General features: G+C 42.1%; 1 pseudogene; it reads right to left on the reverse strand.

Moving 5' to 3' along the window:
• Window positions 1–4,894, reverse strand: part of LOC101586731 — a 6,623-nt pseudogene extending 1,729 nt beyond the window's left edge.
• Between the last annotated feature and the right edge of the window lie 968 nt (window positions 4,895–5,862).

A 5,862-nucleotide genomic window follows, 5' to 3' on the forward strand; every position in this document is an offset into this window, starting at 1 on the left:
GCAAGCTCTATCAAGTATAATGGACAAGTGAAATACTTCCATGACAAAGAACAACTGAAGAATTTCATGACGACAAAGCCAACCCTATACAGACTACTAAAAGATGCTAAAGAGGGATCAAAATGCCCAAAACTCCATGAATGACAATGGAAAGAACCCACCAAATACGGCAAACAAACACAGGAGAAAGAGAGGTATACAACAGTAGGTAAATAACATGTCAAACATAAGTCAGTACATGTTTTTTTTTTTTTTAAGGAACCAGGGCTTGAACTCAGGCCCTTGCGCTTTCCATGGGAAGCATTTATTCTACTGAGCCATCTCCCCGGTCCCAAGAAATGAATTTTCTAGGGCCAGGGAGATGGCTCTATAGAATAAGTGCTTGCCTGGCAAGCGCAAGAGCGTGAGTTCAATCCCTGGTTGCACACCAAGAAAAGATTAAAAAAGAGAAATTTTCTGCAAGATTAGAATTCAGTGTAGACGCTGCCAAAGTCCTTATCAATTTTTTATGTGGGGAAATTAGAGAAATCATATACTAAAGAAAGGTGCCAGGGAAATGGCTCAGTAGAATAAGTGCTTCCCTGGCAAGCACAACGGTCGGAGTTCAATCCCCAGTTCCGCCAAAACAAAACGAAAAGGTATTCTATACTATACATCTTAGTTTTAAAATATGTCTATAAAATAAACCTGTGTACATTGTTCTCAAATTATGTAATTATTTTAAAGAAAAAGTCATTTAAATTACATTCCCATTGTTAAATGATAAATTCTCTTCTAATTCTAGAGAAGTATATAAGAAAACTAAGAGGGCAGGGGAGATGGCTCAGTAGAACAAGCCCTTGCCTGGCAAACGCAAGGGCCTGAGTTCAATCCCCAGTTCCACAAAAAAAAAAAAAAGAAAAGAAAGAAAACTAAGAAATCTTATTGGTAAATATTACTTTTTGTATTATGTTCTAGATATTTCTTTAAAATAGGTATTTAATTGATAGATCTTCATCTTCATTCTCCGATCTGCTTAATGATTTTGAAATTTTTTTCTTATTTTTGTATTAATGTTTAGGTTTGGATTTTGGTTATGTAGCTTTTACTGTTTTTAATGTGAAAATACATGTGATTGTATTTATCATTCTTTTGTTGTCAACACTCCTATGGTCTGAAATTTCATACTTCTTGTTATTTGTTAAATCCTAAAATCCTATGAGTAGGTTTCAGACCACTGTTCTTGATCCTTCATTTTGTTTTTTTTAATTTAATGAGACTTTTTGATATGTGTATATGTGACATGCATGACAATCTTTACTGCTCTCTGTGTTGTCAATTGTATGAAAGTTATGAACATAATACTTTTTTTTTTTTTTTTTTTTTTTGCAGAATCGGGGATTGAACTCAGATCCTTGCATTTGCCAGTCAAGCACTTATCCTACTGAGCCATCTCCCTGGCCCTAATACATTTTTATTTTATATAAAAATAAATAAATTTTAAAGTTAAATTATAAAAAAAATAAACAACTACTGATCTGTAAACAAAATAAAACAAACAAAACCCTATCCTGTTCCTTGCTGGGCATGGGGATGCACACCTGTAATCCCAACACTCAAGAGGCTGAGGCAGGAGGATCACTGTGAGTTTGAGACCAGCCTGGACTACAAAGTGAGCTCAAACCTGTTATGGGTCACTCTGTGTAAAAACCAGATCAGCCAGATAGAAATTTGAATAGAACCTTTTATTTATTAAGTTCAGGTCTGTCAGCCATTTCTCATGCAGGAGAAATGATCAGTCCGAACGTAGGTAGCAGGGGGGTATTTAAAACAGAAATCGCATCCAGTTTGGTAAGCAAATTTGTTATTTAGCACAAAACAACAGAAAGTTACATTCATTTGACACAGCTGCAAACTTTGTAACTAAAGAGTCTTTTACAGCTTAGTGTTAAGTGTATATATTTACAAGATACATCTTAAGCTGACCACATTACAGGAGATGGTTGGGGAGGGAGTTTGTTTTATAGTTATTTATTGTTAAACAGCCTTGACCTGAGAGGGAGAATACTTTCTTAGAGTAGATAAGAGGAAGCACAAATCTTTTTAAATAACTTCTCACAGTTAAGACAAAAAATTCTGTTAACCCTCTACATTCCCCACTGGTTTTGTCCGGAAATCAAATCTTCGATTTATTTAAACCTCATAAGTTGAGTTGTTTGGGGGTGTGAGAGGCTCATAGTTAGATCTCAACACCATTAATTTTATCATCTGAATTCTTTGTTGTGTATACGTAGTCAAACAGTTTATTATACAAGGTCTGATGAGCAGGACCAGAAGAAATACGATCACGGGCCCAATCAGAGCAGTTATCGGGTTATTTACCCAGGGGGATATTGAAAATAACTACCAGTCATTACCTTGACAGATATCTTGAGCTAATGTTTTTGCTATGTTTACCTGATTTTGCATCTGATGGCTGTTAATCCGATAGATTAAAACAGCACATGTTGTCATAGGAATTAATTACAGGCCAGATCTGTACCTTTGCGTACTAACTTGACCTTGAGCTGATCGAGCATCTTTTTGGGTTTTTTTTTTTTTTTTTTTTTTTTGGTGGAACTGGGGATTGAACTCAGGCCCCTGAGCTTGCTAGGGAAGCGCTTATTCCACTGAGCCATCTCCTCCCCGGCCCCGGAGCATCTTTTTGATTGACCATCTTGTTGAGTCATCGTCTACTGCAGCTGGCTTAATGTGGGTGTGATGAATCTAGTGTCTCTTTTTAGCTACTTTGACCGAGGTGAGCGTGCTCAGATGACAGGATAAGGTCTTACCCAGTGAGGTCCTAATATGGACAGGTCCTGCTTTTTTTTTTTTTTTTTTATCTATACCAGAGAGCCAGTTCCTACAGCCAGTGGACTGTCAAGTTGTTCTGGTCTTGGATGTTGACAGCGGAAGAGGGAGTGTGCAGCCCGTGGAGTAGACTGTAGAGCCTATAAGGACTTAACAAGTTCCTGATTAAAAATGGATGCCAGGGGGCTGGAGAGATGGCTCAGTGGTCTAAAGCACCTACTAAGAACAAGCTTAGCAAAGCACAGGGACCGCAGTTCAATCCCCCAGCACCACATGCCAGCCAACCCCGCCCCCTGGTGGGCTGAGCTGGCCACACACACACTCACAAATAAATAAATAAATAAATAAATAAATTTAAAAAAAAAAAAAAAAAATGGATGCCAGGATTTCCTCCTCCAGTTTGGGGATTAAGGGAGGTGCCTGACATAGATTTAAAAGGAGTGATTCCGAGTACATAGGGAGTACAGCAGGCTCATAATAAAGCAAAAGGAAGGAGACTTATCCAGTTTTTGCCAGTCTCTATCCCTAGTTTTGAAATGGTTTTTTAGAGTCCAATTTATTTTTTTTTTACCTGACCTGAACTCTGAGGCCTATATGCACAATGTAGCTTTTATTTTAATTTTAGGGCCTGGAACAAACTTTTGGTAACCTGGGCTATAAAAGCCGGACCATTGTCGAACCCCATAGTAATGGGCAGGCCAAATCTGGGAATAATCTCTGTTAGTAACTTCTTTGTCACTATCAGAGTTGACTCTGACTGGGTGGCATAGGCCTCTGCCCATCCAGTGAAGGTATTTATTAAAGCAAGGAGGTAAGGGCCGGCGGTATAGCTCAGCGGACTAAGCGCTTGCTTAAATAAGCGCAGGGGCCAGGGTTCAATGCCTGGCTCTGCCTGCCGCGGCGGCCCCACCTTCGGGTGCGCTGAGCCAGCGATGGAGTCTGGGCGCGGTGGCGCGCGCCTGTAATCCCAGCACTTGAGAGGCAGAAATCAGGAGGATCACTACTAATGTGGGCTATGTAGAGAGACCCTGAGGGGAAAAAAAAAAATCCAAAACAAAACAAAACAAAACAAAACAAAACAAAACAAAAAACAAGGAGGTAGCATTATTCTCCTTTTCCTGGGCCCATTTTAGTGAAATCAATTTCTCAGTGTTCTCCAGGAGATACACCTCTAGCGTGCTGTCCAGGTTTAGAAGTGATCTTGGAGTTTACCTGTGCACAGTGGAAACCCCGTTAGCTGGCTTTCTTAGTCATTTGATTTAGTTTGTGTATGAAATAGGATTTTCTTAACAGGTTAGCCAATTTATTATTATTTTTTTTAAGTGAGTCCCTTGGTGTATCTGTTGAATGAGCTCTCAGCCTAGTGCCTCAGGAAGGAGAATCCTGCTGTCCGGCAGCATTTGCCAGCCATCCTGTGTTGGCATGGTTTTTAAGCTTTTAGCCAACAAAAGATCTGCATCAGAGTAAGTGGGTTGATGCAGCACTCTGGGTGGTAGGACAGGCAAGAGTGCCTTGAGTGGCCCCACTGGTTTTTGTGCTACCTGCTTGGCTGTGGCATCTGTCAGAGCATTTTTTTTTTTTGGCCACTGGAGAGTTTATCTTTTGGTGTCCCTGGCAGTGGATAACTGTCACCTTGTTGGGGAGCCACACAGCTATAAGCAAGTCTAGGAGGTCTTGGGCATTTTGATCTTACGTCCACCAGTGGTTAATAGACCGCATTTCTGATAAATAGCTCCATGTACATGTAGGGTAGCAAAAGCGTACCTGCTGTCAGTGTAGATGTTTACCTGTTTATTTTGTCTCTAGTGGAGAGCCTGGGTTAAGGCAATGAGCTCCACCTGTTGGGCAGACGTCTTACGTTCTATCCCAGGGCCTGCCGTGCTGGCCCCACCTCCAGGGCGCACTGAGGGGCAGTTGAGACTGGGCCTGATGGCAAGTGTCTGCAGTGCCAGTGCTTGGGAGGCTGTAAACAGGAGGCTCACTACGAATCCGATCTAGTAGTGAGACCCTGGAGACCCTGTCCTAAATACAAAAAAAAAAAAAAAAAAAAAAAAACATAAGAAAGCAGAGATTACTCTGGCATGGTCGTGAGGCATGGTGCAGTAACCTGGGAGCAGCTCCAGGGCATGCTGCAGGCTCTCTGTGTCATGCAGAAAAAGCAACGTCTTCATCTGGTCCAGAATGAGCGCATCCGAGGGGGCCACGGGGTGAGACTCAAGACAGCAGAATGGCTCGTCAGCAGCTTCCACATGGACAGCTGAATCCGGGTCTTTGGAGACTTCATCATAGAAATACATTTCCTGAGTTGACTTCAGAGAGTTCAGAATGCCACGTATTCCTGGCTGGGGGCTGTGACGTCCTCTGCACTGGTGCCTTCTGTGGCCTCCTTCATGGCATTGGTGACCCCACCTCCAGCAGCCCAGGGAACATCTTCCTACTCACTGCCAATCTCCTCAGGATGGTACGTAAAGCTGACACTCGGGGCCTTGGTCACTAAGCCAGCGGCTCTCTTCCCTCTAATCTGCTTTCTTTTTCAGCTTCCTTTTCTTATTTTTGCTTATTGTGGGGCCATCTGTATACTGTGGTAATTTTGCTGGTAAAAGGCTCCGATGTTTCTCTAATTCTGCTTGTTCTAATTCTGTTTGAATGTTATTGAAATTTTAAATTTTTTTCTTCAGTTTATGCTTCCAAATTCTTTTCTTTGGTTGATCACGAGGATCCTGATGTGCTTCTGCGTCATCGGCACCAGGGTCCTTCTCGGAATCAGCACAGCTCTTGGGCTGTGGTGAGCAGGGCACATACCCCTCCGGAGGCAAACTCACAGTGTAGAGGCGGCGTGGCTGGATCTTAACATCTCTGCCATCTGTCAAACAATGAGCATTCTTGGACTTCACTGTCTCGGAGGTCACTTTCTTGAGTGGTGTTTCTGAGGTCAGAGTCCCAGGTGTCCCCTTTACTTGAAACATTAGGAGGGGCTTGGGAGATAGCTCAGTAGAATAAGTGCTTGCCTGGCAAGCACAAGGGCCTGAGTTC

This window comes from Octodon degus, unplaced genomic scaffold (assembly GCF_000260255.1).
Source record: "Octodon degus isolate 3935 unplaced genomic scaffold, OctDeg1.0 scaffold00164, whole genome shotgun sequence".
In the NCBI taxonomy this organism is placed as follows: Eukaryota; Metazoa; Chordata; class Mammalia; order Rodentia; family Octodontidae; genus Octodon; species Octodon degus.